Below are 21,030 nucleotides of genomic sequence, written 5' to 3' on the forward strand. Positions count from 1 at the left end.
CATTCACTGTTATCTTCCAACCTTCCCAATACCTTCCCCATGTCTCATATTCACCGTTATCTTTCTACCTTCCCCCATGCCTCATATTCACTGTTACCTTTCAACCTTCCCAATACTTTCCCCCATGTCTCATATTCACTGTTATCTTTCAACCTTCCCGATACCTTCCCCCATGTCTCATATTCACTGTTATCTTTCAACCTTCCCAATACCTCCCACATGTCTCACTGTTATCTTTCAACCTTCCCAAAACCTTCCCCCATGTCTCAAATTCACAATTATCTTTTAACCTTCCCAATACCTTCCCCCATGTCTCATATTCACTGTTATCTTTCTACCTTCCCAATACCTTTCCACTTGTCTCATATTCACTGTTATCTTTCTATTTTCCCAATACCTTCCCCCATGTCTCATATTCACAGTTAGCTTTCTACCTTCCCAATACCTTTCCCCTTGTCTCATATTCACTTTTATCTTTCTACCTTCCCAATACCTTTCCCCTTGTCTCATATTCACTGTTACCTTTCAACCTTCCCAATACCTTCCCCCATGTCTCATATTCACTTTTATCTTTCAACCTTCCCAATACCTTCCCCATGTCTCATATTCACTTTTATCTTTCAACCTTCCCAATAACTTCCCCCATGTCTCATATTCACTTTTATCTTTCAACCTTCCCAATACCTTCCCCATGTCTCATATTCACTTTTATCTTTCAACCTTCCCAATAACTTCCCCCATGTCTCATATTCACTTTTATCTTTCTTCTTCCCAATACCTTCCCCATGTCTCAAATTCACTGTTATCTTTCAACCATCCCAATACCTTCCCCCATGTCTCATATTCACTGTTATCTTTCAACCTTCCCAATACCTTCCCATGTCTCATATTCACTGTTATCTTTCTACCTTCCAATACATTTCCCCATGTCTCAAATTCACTGTTATCTTTCAACCTTCCCAATGTCTCATATTCGCTGTTTTCTTTCAACCTCCCCAATGTCTCATATATACTGTTATCTTTCTACCTTCGCAAAACCTTTCCCATTGTCTCATATTCACTGTTATCTTTCTACCTTCCCAATACCTTCCCCAATGTCTCATATTCACTGTTATCTTTATACCTTCCCAAAACCTTTCCCCATGTCTCATATTCACTGTTATCTTTCTACCTTCCCAATACCTTCCCCATGTCTCATATTCACAGTTAGCTTTCTACCTTCCCAATACTGTCCCCTTATCTCAAATTCACTGTTATCTTTCTACCTTCCCAATACCTTCCCCATGTCTCATATTCACAGTTAGCTTTCTACCTTCCCAATACTGTCCCCTTATCTCAAATTCACTGTTATCTTTCTACCTTCCCAATACCTTTCCCCTTGTCAATATTATCTTTCTACCTTCCCAAATGTCTCATATTCACTGTTATCTTTAGACCTTTCCAGTACCTCCCCCCATGTCTCATATTTACTGTTATCTTTCTACCTTCCCAATACCTTCCTCATGTCTCATATTCACTGTTATCGTTCTATCTTCCCAATACTTTCCCATAGAGTGCATCGTCCTGTAGTCTCTATTGGCCAGATGGTAGTGTACAGTTCAGAGATGGCTTGATGTGGTGTGCAGCATAGAGTGTATAGTCCTTTAGTCTCTATGGACCAGATGGTAGTGTACAGTTCAGAGATGGCTTGATGTGGTGTGCAGCATAGTGTGTATAGTCCTTTAGTCTCTATGGGCCAGATGGTACTGTACAGTTCAGAGATGGCTTGATGTGGTGTGTAGCATAGAGTGTATAGTCCTTTAGTCTCTATGGGCCAGATGGCCAGTTGGTGAGGGCTACAGCATGGGGAAAGAAACTGTTCAGATTGGGGTCTATAACATCCAATCACATAGGTTTACAGCAGCTGACAGTTGCAACGTCATTGCTAATAATGCAAACTGCCTTGGTTTAGATAAAGACAAGCTCTGTACAGATGTAGGATCTTCATTGAATAACCCTTTTGCAGTAGAACTAAAACTTGCTGTGTATTGGAAGGTTAAAAAGGTTTCGGAAGTTTGTAATTTCCACTTTTCCACATTTCCACCTTTTCCTTTTGAAAAATGTCCATTAATTATAATCCACATAATAATTCAAATGTCCTGTTGCTTCAGCATTATTATCCTGCTGTAGCAAACATGCTCAAATTAAGATCCTACATCTGTAGCAATACACCTGTCTTTAATGTACATGGCTATATTAGGAGGACATGATTCTCTTTAGACCATTGTTTTTTGACCATTTGACATGTTTTATTTGCTGTTGTTTAGGCTGGTTGAATGAGTTCCCTATGAGAGGCTACTTCATCTGCAAGAAAACAGGCGGCCGCACCAGTTTCCTCAAATGAAATTAAAAGTAAGTGTGTAGCCTGCGCACTTACAAAATGGCTGTTGAAACTGTAGGACACATTTCTCGGCAACATTAAAATTAGAATAAATGTGTTGATTTGAAGGAAAGACGGGCAGACTCTGGTAAGTCTAGGCTACATAGAACTATTATATTAGAAAGTTAGGTCGTTTACAGACATTCAATAGTCAGAGTAGGTTTGATATATGATCACTTATCATGCTGACCAACCTGATGGTCTCTGTTGGAAATGTGAAACTTATCAGTCCTAGGCTACATGCTCTGTCCTGCTACTGGTAGGCCTGTAACGTTATGGGAACTGATCTGAACAGGTTTAGGCTGGTCATCTAGGATATGTAGGCTATAGCTAAGGTATATACCTCGATCTGCGTATCACTAACAAACCTCTATTATATATTATAACCTAGCCTACTTTAAATAATATAAATCTTCTACTTGTTGCAAAAATACTTTCTGAATGTATCAATGATTTCCCCTCAGATCAATCATGCCCGTTTTAGCCCTTCTGTCTACATTCTCGGATTGAAAGACAATAAATAGCCTACTTTTACTGAATACAAATAATTGTGAGACATGGCCTTGTGTTGCTACACTGTCTATAACTACCTTAACAAACAGTGACTTATTATTATTATTGACAGTTACCATGGAGAAGAGATGTCACAACCAGATGTTCATGTGATTGCATTAAATAGCCTGACTGTTTGAATATGTCTGTTAGTAAATGTTTTATTTCTAAGAGATAATGAATAAAAGAGAACAATGGACATTCTAGAATTAGTTGTTACTGTGGTAACCACAACCAACATGCTGGATCTCTGTTTAGGGGTCAGTGCTCTAAAATGAGTCTGTCTGGGGAGAGAGAGAGGGGGGGGGGGTCCCTGCCTCTAAAATGAGTCTCTCTGGGGAACATGACACCAAAGCTAAGAGGTGAGATGACAATTTTGTTTAAGAATTCTTAAGATTATTTCCAAAACGCTATATCCACAATTTTTTACAGCAGAAATGATTGCCTTGGGTACCTTCAATATTACTGGGTACCTTCAATATAACTGTTCTCAGATTGTTTATGAATGGATTTGAGATGTGTATAAAAATGAATGTTTTTTTTGCTAAATGCTATATATCCATTGTTTAGCTGGAATGGAATGTTCGTATCCTGTATATTTGACTGTGATATGTGGTTGTCTCACCTAGATATGAATGCACTTACAGATGCCATATCTTAATTTGACCCAGTTTCTCACAGCAGGAATATAATCCTGCAGCAATAGGAAATGTAAATTATTATATGCATTATAATTCATGAAGATTTTTTGTAGTGGTCGGTACATTTTTCATTAGGGCAAATTAAGTTTAAATTTTTTTAAGTGGAAATTACAAACTCTAGAAGCCTTTTTAAAGCTTGAATACACTACAATATGGCAACTGTATTGTAAGTCACTCTGGGCCTGGTTTCCCAATAGCGATAGAATTTAGGCTTACCAGTGTTTTAAGATACATCTTTCCTACAATGGCTGAAGATGTATTTCCCACGCACCACGCAGAGAGAACGGTCACCAAGTGCATTGTTGGAGCATGTCGTTATTTAGAGGATCAAAAAACTAAAACCCCTGTTCTCAACCAAAACATATATATGTATATATATCTAACATAAAATCTTATCATAGCATGAGTCGAGCATATAAACCTCTGCACAATCCACACAGCTCAAACACAGCAGAGACATCTTTATTTGCGCACACACACACTCTCTGTCTCTCAAACACACATGAAAACTATTCAATCAACAAGAATGCATCCATTCATACAATTCCAAAAGCATGCTTCCGTCGCTCCTATTCCTTATTTTCCTTCCTAAATTTGTGCTACCTTGAGTTGCAGATATTCAATGAGAGTCTACTTCGGACATATACCTCGTCAACTATATACCGAGAGGTAACATACAATTGAATGTGTATTCTACAAACTCACAGTCCCTTGGAACTGACCCGAAAATTCACCTAGTGACTTCACAGGATTTGTGGCCCATCTAATGATCGCCTCGTTTGAGGGCTTCCGTAGATCAGCGACGTCCTAATTAGTATACCTTTTTCCTTAGTTCCTTCCTTATTTCTTCATTCTAGTCCTTTTCCCCTTTAATTTTATTCAAGCCAAATATCCCTGGGCCCAGTGTTATCAATTCCTTTTTTTCATTTGATCCTGTGTTATATACACACTCCCCCCTGTTTGCATGGTTTCCAACACAAAAAATTTAGAAATTTAGAACGGAATCTCATCACACAGCAATAACAGCAAGGCACACACAGATTCTTCACGGTGCGTCCCCCCAACACACACACAGTCACACGAACTGACCAGCACCCAAAGTTGTGAGAAAGCTCACCCTTATCTGCCGAACTCTGGAGCGAGAGTCAGCTCGGAGCCCATGATGGAACGCTGAAACAGACGCAACTCGTCCCAAAAACCTTGTCGCCAATTTCTGTGGTGGCCGAACAACGATGCTGTGATGTGTTGATAAGAAAACCGCTGACACTGTACTTGATTATAACTTTTATTATATCAAGGATTTCAGCATCAATTTACAGATTTCTGCAGAATCTGGATAGCAACAAACCCAATCTCAAATATGATCACTCTCCTCGTCTCTTTGTTCAAACATGGTATATATCCTATGTAACTTAAGATGGCGTGTTTTGAATAGACCAATCCCTGGCCTCCACATATCCCAATGTCCTCTGTCTTAGGGGGCCCCTATAGTAATACTTTCCAGATGTTTCAGCAAAGCATAGTAGAGTTCATTTAACCAACAATATGAAAACCTCAGCCAAAGTTATAAATGTTCAGATACTACACTACCTTGGACTTCACGTTTCGTTCATTGTTTTGTCGTTGTGGATAAGTTAATAAACATGTACGCATATCACGCTGCGCCTTGGTCTGACCCATCCTTCAAAGAACGTGACAGAAGATCCAACCAAACAAGGACCAAGCAGGAGGTAACATTAGTAGATTTCCTCCTCGGTTGGGGGAGAATTCAGAGGAGGAGGCCTTCCGTTATCGGAAGGCGATGAAGGAGGAAGCCCGGGTAGGAGAGGAGAAACGGCACCAACAGTGCCGACAACGGAGACCCGAGAGGCAACCCCAACAACATTTTTTTTGGGGGGGGGCACACGGTGTGGACGACGAGGCAGCAGGAGGCCGTGAAAGGGTGGATCAGCAGGTTAGGAGAGGAGGCCACCATGTTACGGGGACTGTTGGCTCAGAGGGAGCAGGAGTTGTTCGGTCAGAGGGAGGCCCTACAGGAGGCTAAAAGGGAGAAGGAAAAAGTAGAGGCACGGCGAGAGGAGCTGGTTAGGCAGCAGAAAGAGCGGGGGTTAATACACGCACCACTCGCACCAAGCAAGTGGTGCGTGTCGCCAGTCCGGTCCGGCCCGTTCCTGCTCCCCGCTCCAAGCCAGTGGTGCGTGTTCCCAGTCCAGCCCGGCCCGTTCCTGCTCCTCGCACCAAGCCAGTGGAAGGAGAGGGGAAGCAGCGCGCCGAGGTCCAGACCAGACCAGGGGCGCAACAGGGAGGCGGAGAGTGAGAGGTCGTCACGCCCCGAGCCGGATCCGCCTCCGAGACGGAATGCCCACCCGGCCCCTACCCTGTTATGTTTATGTTGTGCGGTCAGAGTCCGCACCTTTGGGGGGGGTACTGTCACGCCCTGACTCAGGGGATCTCTTATATGTTGAGTCAGGGTGTGTATATTCCTTGTTGTGCTTTTTCCATGTGTGGGATCTAGTATGTATAGTTCTATGTTGGCCGGTGTGGTTCCCAATCAGAGGCAGCTGTCGCTCGTTGTCTCTGATTGGGGTCAATACTTAGGCAGCCTATTGGCACTGTCTAGTTGTGGGATCTTGTTCCAGTTAAGGTTTGTTGTTTCTACCTTGGACTTCACGTTTCGTTCGTTGTTTTGTCGTTGTGGATAAGTTAATAAACATGTACGCATATCACGCTGCGCCTTGGTCTGACCCGTCCTTCAACGAACGTGACAGGCGGTTTATTCTAAATCACAGATTTGGCACATCATTGGGCACATATTAGGCTACACATCATGAAATATATTGAGACAAATTACAGACCATAGTCTACAAGTAGCAAAATAGAACTCAATTGATTGAACATAAAACATATTTGATTGAAATAGGACTATAGCCTACTGTTTATATTTCAATGCAGTTATCTCAGTTTTCATTTGAAGCATCATTTTATACGTCGCTTGTTTGCATCAATTGCAAAGACATTTGCAACATTGTATTTGTAATCAACTTTGTTCTGAATTTATCGGCGGTCACTGAGAGATGGATAAACCATGTGATTCTACTATTAGCGGAGATCTTCTGTGTATAAAGTGACGCGGGAAGGCAAAAAAGCATCTAATGATGCACTTGGCTGTTCTACGAGTGGTCTGAGGCAGGTGTTAGATTACGAGCGTTTTCAAGTGCAACGTTAATAACAATGTTTTTTTGAAACAGCTCAGAGATTTAACAATGCTCCTACGAAGGTTCTAACGATGAACTTAGCCTTAAGATGCTTTTGGGATACCAGGTCCTGGACAAAAACATCTGCTAAAGTCAAAGGTTAATGTTTTACATACAGATCTCATATTACTGTATTTATTTTAAAAAATATTGATGTATATTGATGTCACAAATGTATCATGTGTACAGTTCTTGAATAAAAACGTAGTTATTTGTTACATTTGACTGTATAAAACCTAGCAGTACTACTTATTTCTCTGATAGTGAGGCAGATGTATATTATTACTGTGTAAAACCTAGCAGTACTACTTATTTCTCTGAGAGTGAGGCAGATATATATTATTACTATGTAAAACCTAGTAGTACTATTTATTTCTCTGAGAGTGAGGCAGATATATAGCATTTTGCAAAAGAAACATGATTATTTGTCTAGCTGAAATGAAACCATCAAGTGATAGATCTAAACAAACACGTCTGTCATTGAACAACCATGCCATGATTAGCTACTGAAAAAACACACCAATCTCTTTCTTCACACCAAACTTTCTGAAAATGGATATATAGCCTTTTAAAATGAAACTCTTCTTATGTTTCCCCATCTGAGCTCAGAGTAGATGAGAGACGTAATGTTTGTCTCTCTTGTGTTGAAGCCCAATCAAGCAGGAGAGACCAGCCTCCCCTGTACCCAGCGGTGTGTCCATGAAGAGTGACCGGTCTATGAATCGTCATATAGTGTTTAGAGAGGGAGACTTTTCTACTGAACAAAGGTAAGAAGAACTCATGGGTCATGGTCAGTGAGTTGAACAACACTGTCTCTAGTCATTTCTCCTCTCCCATTTTCCCATTTATTTTTGTTGTTTTCATAATCCATAGGCTAATCCTGTGGATTATCCAACAAAGCCTCCTTCACTCATGCTGCCAAACATGCCCTCGTAAAACTGACTATCCTACTGATCCTTGACTTCGGCGATGTCATTTACAAAATAGCCTCCAACACTTTACTCAGCAAATCGGATGTAGTCTATCACAGTGCCATCCGTTTTGTCACCAAAGCCCCATATACTACCCACCACTGTGACCTGTACGCTCTTGTTGGCTGGTCCTCACTACATATTCGTCGCCAAACCCACTGACTCCAGGCCATCTATAAATCACTGCTAGGCAAATCCCCGCCTTATCTTAGCTCATTGGTCACCATAGCAACACCCACCCGTAGTATGCACTCCAGCAGGTATATTTCACTGGTCATCCCCAAAGCCAACACCTCCTTTGGCCGCCATTCCTTCCAGTTCTCTGCTGCCAATGACTGGAACGAACTGCAAAAATCTCTGAAGCTGGAGACTCTTATCTCCCTCACTAACTTTAAGCATCAGTTGTCAGAGCACCTTACCGATCACTGCACCTGTACACAGCCCATCTGAAATTAGCCCACCCATCTACCTCATCCCCATATTGTTATTTATTTTGCTCATTTGCACCCCAGTATCTCTATTTGCACATAATCTCTTGCACATCTATCATTCCAGTGTTAATAATAATTGTAATTGTTTAGCACTATGGCCTATTTATTGCCTTACCTCCATAACTTGCTACATTTGCACACACAGTATATATATTTTCTGTTGTATTTTTGACTTTATGTTTTGTTTTACCCCATATGTAACTCTGTGTTGTTGTTTTTATCGCACTGCTTTGCTTTATCTTGGCCAGGTCGCAGTTGTTGTCAAGAATGCTGTAGGTGGGTGTAGTGGTGGAATCAAGCGCAGGACACCGAAGTATAGTCCAAAAGACTTTAGTTCAAATTCCAACAAGGAAAATACGAACAAAACTTGCCCGAAGGCGAAACTACGCACGAAGGCGACACAAACAAAAGGCGCACTAAACATGTGCGTAAACGCTCCAACACAGTGGAGTGAAACTCAACCGAGCGAATAAGCAAATACAAGCACAACACACGACAGAAAATAAATCACACACAAACACAGACACACCCAACGAGACTTAAATAGAACACTAATGAGGACTAACTAGACACAGGTGTACAACATCAAGACCAAACCAAACGAACATGAAACATAGATCGGTGGCAGCTAGTACTCCGGGGACGACGACCGCCGATGCCTGTCCGAACCAGGAGGAGGAGCAGCCTCGGCCGAAACCGTGACAGTTGTAAATTAGAACTTGTTCTCAACTGGCTTACCTGGTTAAATAAAGGTGAAATATATATATATATATTTGTAATCATTTTTTCCATTTTCATAGTCCTGAAAAAATATTTAACAAACACAACATTCCCTGTGAGTGTGTGTTTGTGTGTGTGTGTGTGTGTGTGTGTGTGTGTGTCTGTCAGTGAGTGTGTAATCCCTGGATGAGGAGATGTAATCTTTATCCTGATTGCCTAGTCACTTTTACCCCTACCTACATGTAAATATTACCTCAACTACCTGGTACCCCTGCACACTGACTGAGTACTGGTACTCCTTATAGTCTCATTACCACCTCAACTACCTGGTACCCCTGCACATTGACTCAGTACTGGTACACCTTGTATATAGTCTAGTTATTACCTCAACTACCTGGTTCCCCTGCACGTTGACTCAGTACTGCTACTCCTTATAGTCTCATTATTGTTATTTTATTGTGTTACTATTTCCTTTTTTTATTTAGCTAATTTTTGTTACTTTTTAACTCTGCATTGTTGGGAAAGGACTCGTAAGTAAGCATTTCACGGTAAAGTGTACCACTGTTGTATCCGGCGCATGTGAGAAATACAATTTGATTTGATTTGAAGCTCATGCACAGAAATACGTCATTGGGTCTAACGGTCTGCACATGTGCAGGCCGTCAAATCAAAGGCACTCCTTCGATATAAAGTTGTTTTTGACTAACATGAAAATGTGTCAGTTTGTTAAACTACTTATGACAGAACATTTTCTAAATGAACAACTAAGGAAGTCATTTTTACCTCTCATTGACTTCTCAAACCCCAAACCCTGGCCTGGTCTGCTTCATATGCGTTCCCAGAAGACATTTTTTACATCAGCAGTTGTCACAAAGTTCTTATATAGAAACCCAGTCTAAAACCCCAAAGAGCAAGCAATGCAGATGTAGAAGCACGGTGGCTAGGATAAAAACTCCATAGAAAGGCAGGAACCTAGGAAGAAACCTAGAGAGGAACCAGGCTCTGAGGGGTGGCCAGTCCTCTTCTGGCTGTGCTGGGAGGAGATTATAAGAGGATGTGGCCATTAAGGCCAGATCGTTCTTCAAGATTTTAAAATGTTCATAGATGACCAGCAGGGTCAAATAATAATCACTGTGGTTATAGAGGGTGCAACACATCAGCACCTCAGGAGTAAATGTAGTTTGGCTTTTCATAGCAGAGCATTCAGAGGTCGAGACAGCAGGTGAGGTAGAGAGAGAGAGAGAGAGAGAGAGAGAGAGAGAGAGAGAGAGAGAGAGAGAGAGAGAGAGAGAGAGAGAGAGAGAGAGAGAGAGAGGGAGAGAGAGAGAGAGAGAGAGAGAGGGGGCGAAACAGCAGGTTCGGGACAAGGTAGCACGTCCGGTGAACAGGTCAGAGTTCCAGATCCGCAGACAGACCAGTAGAAACTGGATCAGCAGCACGGCAAGGTATCACGTCCGGGTGGAGTATGTATCGATACTGATAGGATCGAAAGAAGGGGATCGCTGCTCTCGGATCAGTTTTCTCCATTCAAATCTCTCCTTAACACTGATAATTATTTCACAATACTGACCACGTATCAGCTTCTAGAAAGATATTAGCACCTATGGCTGCAAATCACAGATTTGGCACATCATCACATGTTAGGCTACACATCAGACAGTAGCTTACAAGTAGCAAAATAAAACTCAATATATTGAACATGGAATAGGCCTATAGCCTACTGTTTATATTTTAATGCAGTCATCTCGGTTTTCATTTGAAGCAAATTTGGATACGTCCCTTGTTTGAATCAATTGCAAAGACATTGGCAACTTTGTATTTGTAGTCAACTTTGTTCTAAATTTATCAGCGGTCACAAAGAGACGAATAAACCATGTGATTCTATGTTTAGCAGAGATCTTCTGTGTATAAAGTCACACAGAAGGGCAAAAAAGCATCTAACGACTCACTCAGTGGTCTGAGGCAGCGTTTTCAAGTCCAACGTTAATAACAATGTTTTTTTGAAACAGCTCAGAGATTTAACAATGCTCCTACGAAGATTCTAGTGATGAACTTGGCCTTAAAATGCTTTTGGGAAACCGGGCCCTGGATAAAAACATCTGCTAAATGACTAAAATGTCAAATGTAAATGTTTTACACACAGATCTCATATTACTGTATTGAATTATATTTTTTAAATATTTGAATATTGATGTCACAAGTGTATCATTTGTACAGTTCTTTATTAAAAACGTAGTTATTTGTTACATTTGACTGTGTAAAACCTAGCAGTACTACTTATTTCTCTGAGCGTGAGGCAGATATATATTATTACTGTGTAAAACCTAGCAGTACTACTTATTTCTCTGAGCGTGAGGCAGATATATATTATTACTGTGTAAAACCTAGCAGTACTACTTATTTCTCTGAGAGTGAGGCAGATATATATTATTACTGTGTAAAACCTAGCAGTACTACTTATTTATCTGAGAGTGAGGCAGATATATATAACATTTTGCAAAAAAAACATTATTTGTCTCTCTGAAATGAAACCATCAAGTGATAGATTTTTTACAAATACATGTCTGTCATTGAACAAACCCATGCCATGATTATATAATGAAAAAACACACCTATCTCTTTCATAATTTCTTTAAACAATAGACGCTAATTTACGAATATTTCTGAAAATGGACATATAGCGTTTTGGAATGAAACTCTTCTTATGTTTCACCATCTGAGCTCAGAGTAGATGAGAGACGTTATGTTTGTCTTTGTTGTGTTGAAGTCCAATCAAGTAGGAGAGACCAGCCTCCCCTGTACCCAGCTGTGTGTCCATGAAGAGTGACTGGTCTATGGATCAACCTATGCAGTTCAGAGAGGGAGCCTTTTCTACTGAACAAAGGTAAGAAGAACTCATGGGTCATGGTCAGTGAGTTAAACAACACTGTCTCGAGTAATTTTTCCTCTCCCATTTTCCCATTGTTGTTTTCATAATCCATAGGCTAATCCTTTTTTCCATTTTCATAGTCCTAAAACAACATTAAACAATCACAACATTCCCTGTGTGTATGTGTGTGTGTGTGTGTGTGTGTGTGTGGGGGGGTGTGTGTGTGTGTGTGTGTGTGTGTGTGTGTGTGTGTGTGAGTGTGTGTGTGAGTGTGTGTGTGTGTGTGTGTGTGTGTGTGTGTGTGTATTGGTGTGTGTGTGTGTGTGTGTGTGTGTGTGTGTGTGTGTGTGTGTGTGTGTGTGTGTGTGTGTGTGTGTGTGTGTGTGTGTGTGTGTGTGTGTGTGTGTGTGTGTGTGTGTGTGTGCACTCCCTGGATCAGGAGATGTAATCTCATGTTTTGTCCACAGAAGCCAACAGGAGAGATCAGAGTCAGAGATTCTCAGTGGTCAGTCCTCCCAGAGTCATCAAACAGACCTGGCCTCCATATTCAGTGTATGTGGTCCTGTTATGTACATTTGTTTTTGTTTACCTCAAGTAAAGTTGATCTGTCAATCATTCATTAATGTGTTAATGAGAAAGCATTTATTATCTTGCTTAACTTATTTACTTTATTTATTTCAGTTGCTTGAAGAGAATATTATGACATTTGTTAAGAACGAGCTGAAGATGTTCAAGAGGATTCTTAGTCCAGAACTCCCAGAAGGCTTTGAGAGTCAGAAGCAGGATAAGGAAGTGGTGGATGCTGAAGATGAGAAGCAGGAGAGCAGTGTCAGAGAGGGGGCTCTGAAGATCACACTGCACGTCCTGAGGAAAATGAACCAGAAGGAGCTTGCTGACACACTGGAGAAAAGTAAGAGCTGTCTGCCTCATGTTGAATGCTGTTTTATAACAAACATTTAAAAGCTTTAGCTAAAGTACAGCTAAAGTAGATTTGTAACTCAATGATATTGTAGCAGCCTTAACACAACACCTAGTGACCTCATCAAGTAGCAGCAGGGATGTGTTGTGGTGATTAATTTAGACAGAGAAGAGGAGAGACAGAGAAAAGAGAGGAGAGACAGAGTGAAGAGGAGAGACCGATGAGAGACAAAGAGACAGAGAGAGGAGGAGAGACAGAGAGAGGAGGAGAGACAGAGAGAGGAGGAGAGACAGATAGAGGAGGAGAGACAGAGAGAGGAGGAGAGACAGCGAGAAGAGGAGAGACAGAGAAGAGGCGAGACAGAGGAGAGACAGACAGACAACATTAATGATACCATCATTAATGCGAATAATAATAATATAATCAGTCACTCCAGTGTGGAATCCTTTATGAAAACATTTACACATTTATACAGTCAATTCATAACACAGTCCTACAATACTGTAGGCATTAAAAGATATGTAATATTAATATCCTCTGTGTTATTTCTTCAATCAGATGAGCTTGCTGTGATTTGCCAACGTGAACTCAAATCCAATCTAAAGAAGAAGTTTCAATGTGTATTTGAGGGGATCGCTAAACAAGGAAACCCAACATTTCTCAATAAGATCTACACAGAGCTCTACATCACAGAGGGTGGAACAGGAGAGGTCAATAATGAACATGAGCTGAGACAGATTGAGACAACAACCAGGAAACAAGCAAGACCAGAGACTGCAATCAAATGTAACGACATCTTCAAACCCTTAACTGGACAAGACAAACTTATCAGAACTGTGCTGACAAAGGGAGTCGCTGGCATTGGAAAAACAGTCTCTGTGCAGAAGTTCATTCTGGACTGGGCTGAAGGAAAAGCAAATCAGGATGTCCAATTTGTATTTTCATTCCCTTTTCGGGAGCTGAATTTGATGAAAGGGAAAAAAACACACTTTGATTGAACTTCTCAGTCACTTCTCAATGTAAACCAAGTAATCAAGAATCTCCAACTACGACAAGTACAAAGTTATATTCATCTTCGATGGTCTGGATGAGTGCCGACTGCACCTAGACTTCCAGAAGAACAAGATGTGTTGTGACGTCACAGAGTCAACCTCAGTGGATGTTCTGCTGACAAATCTCATCAAGGGAAATCTGCTTCCCTCTGCTCTCCTCTGGATAACTACCCGACCTGCAGCAGCCAATCAGATCCCTCCAGTGTGTGTTGACCAGTTGACAGAGGTACGAGGATTCAATGAGCCACAGAAGGAGGAGTATTTTAGGAAGAGATTCAGTGATGAGGACATGGCCAGCAGAATCATCTCACACATAAAGACATCAAGGAGCCTCCACATCATGTGCCACATTCCAGTCTTCTGTTGGATTTCTGCAATAGTCCTTGAACAAATGTTGAAACGTAAGAGAGAAGAGATGCCCAAGACTCTGACTGAGATGTACACACACCTTGTGGTGTTTCATGCCAAACAGAAGAATGAAAAGTATATTGGGAAAGAAGAGAAAGGTCCACACTGGAATAAAGAGAGCATTCAGTCACTGGGAAAACTGGCTTTTCAACAGCTTGTGAATGGCAATCTGATTTTCTATGAAGAAGACCTGAAAGAGGCTGGCATTGATGTCAATGAAGCCTCAGTGTACTCAGGATTGTGCACACAGCTCTTTAAAGAGGAATGTGGGCTGAACCAGGACAAGGTGTACTGCTTTGTGCATCTGAGAATTCAGGAGTTTCTGGCTGCTGTATATGTGTTCCTCTCATTCATCAACAACAATGAGAATGAAATGGCCAAACCTAAATCAACGTCCAGCAACTTTTCTGTGAGGATCAGGCACAAGCGTAATGTTACTGTCTACAAGAGTGCTGTGGATAACGCCTTACAAAGTGAGACAGGAAACCTGGAACTTTTCCTCCGCCTCCTTCTGGGCCTCTCACTGGAGTCCAATCAGAAGCACTTACGAGGTCTACTGAGAAAGACAAGAAGCAGCTCACAGAGCCATGAAGAAACAGTCAAGTACATCAAGGAGAAGATCAGGGAGATCCCTCTCCAGAGAGGTGCATCAATCTGTTCCACTGTCTGAATGAACTGAATGACCATTCTCTAGTGGAGGAGATCCAAAGCTACCTGAGATCAGGATGTCTCTCAGAAGCCAAACTGTCACCTGCACAGTGGTCAGCTCTGGTCTTTGTGTTGCTGACTTCAGAAAGGGAGCTGGATGTGTTTGACCTGAAGAAATACTCCAGATCAGAGGAAGGTCTTCTGAGGCTTCTGCCAGTGGTCAAAGCCTCCAGGGCTGCTCTGTGAGTACATAAAATGACATTGAAGTACTAATCATCAGGAAGAAATATTCAGTTTAGAGAAATATATGTATTATATAATATGTATTATAATATTTAATATTGAATTGAAAAACTTACTGAATCAGTGCATTGGTGTTCACATTAGTATAACAATATGACCATGCAATTCTAGGAGACGGAAGATGAATCTATATGTTGTTTAAGAGAATAAACCAAATGCATCTGCCATTGTCCTTCTACACTACTGGTGTTAAATTAACAGTGTGTTTGTGAAATCATGATGATCTCTTTGTCAGGCTGTCATTCTGTGGACTCACAGAGGAAGGCTGTGCATCTCTGCTCTCAGCTCTGAAGTCAAACCCCTCACACCTGAGAGAGCTGGATCTCAGTAACAATGTCCTGAAGGATTCAGGAGTGAAGCTGCTCTCAGCTGTGCTGGGGGATCCCCACTGTAAACTAGAGACTCTGAGGTCAGTATTCCTGTAGTTGGTCAACAAGTGATAACTGTTCACCAGATCCACATGTGTTTACCAGGTCCACATACAGTGCCTTTCAAAAGTATTCATCCCCCTTGGCATTTTTCCTATTTTGTTGCATTACAACCTGTAATTTAAATGGATTTTTACTTGGAATTCATGTAATGGACATACACAAAATAGTCAAAATTGGTGAAGTGAAATGAAAAAAATAACTTGTTAAAAAAATATATAAAACATAAATAACGGAAAAGTGGTGGTAAATAAGATCTGGTGCAACCAATTACCTTAAGAAGTCACATAATTTGTTAAATAAAGTCCACCTGTGTAAAATCTAAGTGTCACATGATCTGTCACATGATCTCAGTATATATACACCTGTTCTGAAAGGCCCCAGAGTCTGCAACACCACTAAGCAAGGGGCACCACCAAGCAAGCGGCACCATGAAGACCAAGGAGCTCTCCAAACAGGTCAGGGACAAAGTTGTGGAGAAGTACGGATCAGGGTTGGGTTATAAAAAAATATCAGAAACTTTGAACATATCACGGAGCACCATTAAATCCATTATTAAAAAATGGAAAGAATATTGCACCACAACAAACCTGCCAAGAGAGGGCCGCCCACCAAAACTCACGGACCAGGCAAGGAGGGCATTAATCAGAGAGGCAACAAAGAGACCAAAGATAATCCTGAAGGAGATGGAAAGCTCCACAGCGGAGATTTGAGTATCTGTCCATAGGACCACTTTAAGTCGTACACTCCACAGAGCTGGGCTTTACGGAAGAATGGCCAGAAAAAAGCCATTACTTAAAGAAAAAAATAAGCAATCACGTTTGGTGTTCGCCAAAAGGCATGTGGGAGACTCCCCAAACATATGGAAGAAGGTACTCTGGTCAGATGAGACTAAAATTGAGCTTTTTGGCCATCAAGGAAAACGCTATGTCTGGCGCAAACCCAACACCTCTCATCACCCAGAGAACACCATCCCCACAGTGAAGCATGGTGGTGGCAGCATCATGCTGTGCGGATGTTTTTCATCGGCAGAGACTGGGAAACTGGTCAGAATTGAAGGAATGATCGATGGCGCTAAATACAGGGAAATTCTTGAGGGAAACCTGTTTCAGTCTTCCAGAGATTTGAGACTGGGACAGAGGTTCACCTTCCAGCAGGACAATGACCCTAAGCATACTGCTAAAGTAACACTCGAGTGGTTTAAGGGGAAACATTTAAATGTCTTGGAATGGCCTAGTCAAAGCCCAGACCTCAATCCAATTGAGAATCTGTGGTATGACTTAAAGATTGCTGTACACCAGCGTAACCCATCCAACTTGAAGGAGCTGGAGCAGTTTTGCCTTGAAGAATGGGCAAAAATCCCAGTGGCTAGATGTGCCAAGCTTATAGAGACATACCCCAAGAGACTTGCAGCTGTAATTGCTGCAAAAGGTGGCTCTACAAGGTATTGACTTTGGGAGGGGTGAATAGTTATTCACGCTCAAGTTTTCTGTTTTTTTGTTTAACAATAAAAAAGATTTTGCATCTTCAAAGTGGTAGGCATGATGTGTAAATCAAATGATACAAACCCCCCAAAAAATCAATTTTAATTCCAGGTTGTAAGGCAACAAAATAGGAAAAATGCCAAGGGGGGTGAATACTTTCGCAAGCCGCTGTAGTCCACATCATATGTGTTTGGACAGTGAAGCTGACAGATTTAAATTTGGTGCTATGCTCCAGCGTTTTGGATTTGAGATAGAACATTTCATATTAAGCAACCGTACAGAATGTCACCTTTTATTTGAGTTTAATGGTGAGAGGTTAGTATGTTTTGTTGTATCCTCTGTAACTCTCTCAATCATTATTATTCATGATTCATTCATGATCTTTCTCAATCATGGCATCATCAGGATTCATTTAGTAGTGTTTAGAAACATGTTATCTACTCACTTAGAAAGAAAATTACTCAACACCAAAGAATAGCAGTGTGGTTTTAATATGATTTTAATCTTTACAGGCTCTCAGGCTGTCTAGTCACAGAGGAAGGCTGTGCTTCTCTGGTCTCAGCTCTGAAGTCAAACTCCTCACACCTGAGAGAGCTGCATCTGAGTACCAATGACCTGAAGGATTCAGGAGTGAAGCTGCTCTCTGCTGGACTGGGGGATCCCCACTGTAAACTGGAGAATCTGAGGTCAGTATTGATTTATCACTCAATGAACACACACACACACACACACACACACACACACACACACACTGGACACACACACACACACACACACAATGAACACACACACACACACACACACTGGACACACACACACACACAGTGGACACACACACACACACAGGACACACACATTCAGGACACACACACACACATACTAGTGAAGACATCAAAACTATGAAATAACACATATGGAATCATGTAGTAACCAAAAAAGTGTTAAACAAATCAAAATATATTTTATATTTGAAATTCCCAAGCCGGCTGGTCATTCGTTCTATCGGTTCGGTTGCCAGAGACGCGAACCAGTAGTTAAGTATTTTTGTTCTGTATCCATGGATACGACCCAGTCGTTTGTTCTAAATGTTCCATTGCCATACTGGCTGGCAACGTTCTTATCCCTTGCTTGCTAGCTAGCCAACTACAGATAACTTACAGTCACGTCAAACAGTGCAGCCAGAATAACAGCAAAGTAGCTGCATTTACATTTGTTTAAGCTGTTTTCTAGTGACATTTATTTGGATACATCCATAACAATGAGCTAATTGTGCGCGATTTCACCTGGCATAGAATATGTGCTCTCTCGTCAGGACACTGTTGTTCAGAGGAGCTACCCAACAATACAGCAAACACAATAACTTCAAATAGAAGCTGGAAAGACTGCTAACTAGCTGCACTTCGTTTCGTTTTACCTGTTTTCTATTGATATTTCTTTGTATTCATGATTTCGACTGGCTGATAAAAGCTGCCAGTCTGTCTCATCCCGACTCCTGACACGTTCATTACTATGCGACAGCTGGAGATCGAATTTGAATATTGAAACAATGTTGCAAATGTCGGAGAGACAGACAGCAAGGTTTATACAAACCTCTGCTGTTGAAAACTAAATGTTAGTCTAAAAGAAATGTGAGATAATGTCTAGATGCTTTTGATAGTGGAGTTCAAATGTATAAATTGCCTGGCTGAGCTGATGAGATAGTGGATTGCGCAGTCAGATGGAACAGAATATATAGGCATTTAATATCATAGATTTAGCCGGTGGTAATTTGTGGAATAGACACCGACTGGAATGCGGTTTTAACCAATCAGCATTCAGGATTAGACCCACACATTGCATAAATTTGTATATCCACTGCTCATTCTCTTATAGCTCAATGCTCACTCTAGCTATTTGTGTATAATGTTGTACGTAAACTTTGTGTAAACTCCTCTGTCTGTATTCTGTCTCTAAATGTTGTCTATCACTAGCAGCACCATATCACCAAGTAAAATTCTGAGTAAAGGATCTTAATTAGATCATCCCCCACTGCAGAATAACTTCCATGCAATGCAGGAAATGTATTTGAGGTTTAAAAAGGCTTCTGAAGTTTCTAATTTCCACTTTGAAATTTCAGACTAGATTTTTTCTTGTGAAGAATATATCAACCTTGCAAAAATTTACATTAATTACGATCCACATAATAAATCACATTTCCTGTTGCTGCAGGAAAATTGTCCTGCTTTTGCAAACTGGCTCAAATTAAGATCCTACATACTGTATGTATGTTTAAATGTACTTGGTGAATAAAGGTGATTTATTGATTTGCAAATGTTGAGTCTCTAGATTCCCTTTCTGCGCTGGGGAAATAATGAAATGGTTGTCATGGTGATTTAAACTGGGACTGGTTATCTCCCAACTCTGAGGCCATGTCATGTATTACATTTCACCCAATTGATAAAGGCAGCTACAAGGCTGAACCCAGAAGACAACTCTAAATCAACACTTACTGATATTATCCTCAAATCCTTTCACTCATATTATAGTGTCTCTGTGTTCAACAGGTAGTCTATTATATCAGTAGTGTAGCAAACAGGGCAGGGAAGAGACCCCAGGTCGATGGTGAGAAAGGCAAACACCCTACGCATCACAGCAATAGGGTTAACCCACATGGTGGGAATTGGAATGTGGCTCACACTGCCCCCTCTGAACGGGAAATCGACTACTCACACGTCCGGGCCGTGCGTTCTGATGGCCTCACAGCCGCCATTCCAATTCTGACACCAATGTAGCGAACAGCAGGGCAGGGAAGCAAACCAGGGTTGCTCGTTTGAAAGGCAATCACCCTACGCATCACTCCATTGGCACCAATAGGGTTACTTGGTTGGAATTGTGACCAATGTTCCCTCTAAGCTGCGCCCGTGCGCAGGCTCACAGCTCCCTCGGGACTGCCACACAGAAGAAATATCACAGTGCGTAGAGAAGCACGAGATTGAACTTCACTGAACTTTCTAGAGATTTCACCGTTAGTTATCACTATCAACGTTTCCCTTTACTGTGGGAATTGTGATTGTATCAACGCAATATTAGCCACTCAAAAGTTTGGACACACCTACTCATTTAAGGGTTTTTCTTTATTTTTTACTATTTTCTAATTTGTAGAATAATAGTGAAGACATCAAAACTATGAAATAACACATGGAACCAAAAAAGTATTAAACAAATCAACAAATATTTTATATTTGAGATTCTTCAGTAGCCACCCTTTACCTTGATAACAGCTTTGCACACTCTTGGCATTCTCTCAACCAGCTTCACCTGGAATGCTTTTCCAACAGTCTTGAAGGAGTTCCCACATATGCTGAGCACTTGTTGGCTGCTTTTCCTTCACTCTGCCGTCCGACTCATCCCAAACCATCTTAATTGGGTTGAGGTCAGGGGATTGTAGAGGCCAGGTCATCTGATGCAGCACTCCATCACTCTCCTTCTTCGTAAAATAGCCCTTACACAGCCTGGAAGTGTGTTGGGTCATTGTCCTGTTGAAAAACAAATGATAGTCCCACTAAGCCCAAAACAGATGGGATGGCGTATCACTGCAGAATGCTGTGGTAGCCATGCTGGTTAAGTGTGCCTTGAATTCTAAATAAATCACAGACAGTGTCACCAGCAAAGCACCCCCACACCATAACACCTCCTCCTCCATGCTTTACGGTGGGAACAACTCATGCGGAGATCATCCGTTCACCCACACATTGTCTCACAAAGACACGGCGGTTGGAACCATAAATCTCCAATTTGGACTCCAGACCAAAAGGACAAATGTCCACCGGTC

Source organism: Coregonus clupeaformis, chromosome 7, assembly GCF_020615455.1.
Source record: "Coregonus clupeaformis isolate EN_2021a chromosome 7, ASM2061545v1, whole genome shotgun sequence".
Lineage (NCBI taxonomy): Eukaryota > Metazoa > Chordata > Actinopteri > Salmoniformes > Salmonidae > Coregonus > Coregonus clupeaformis.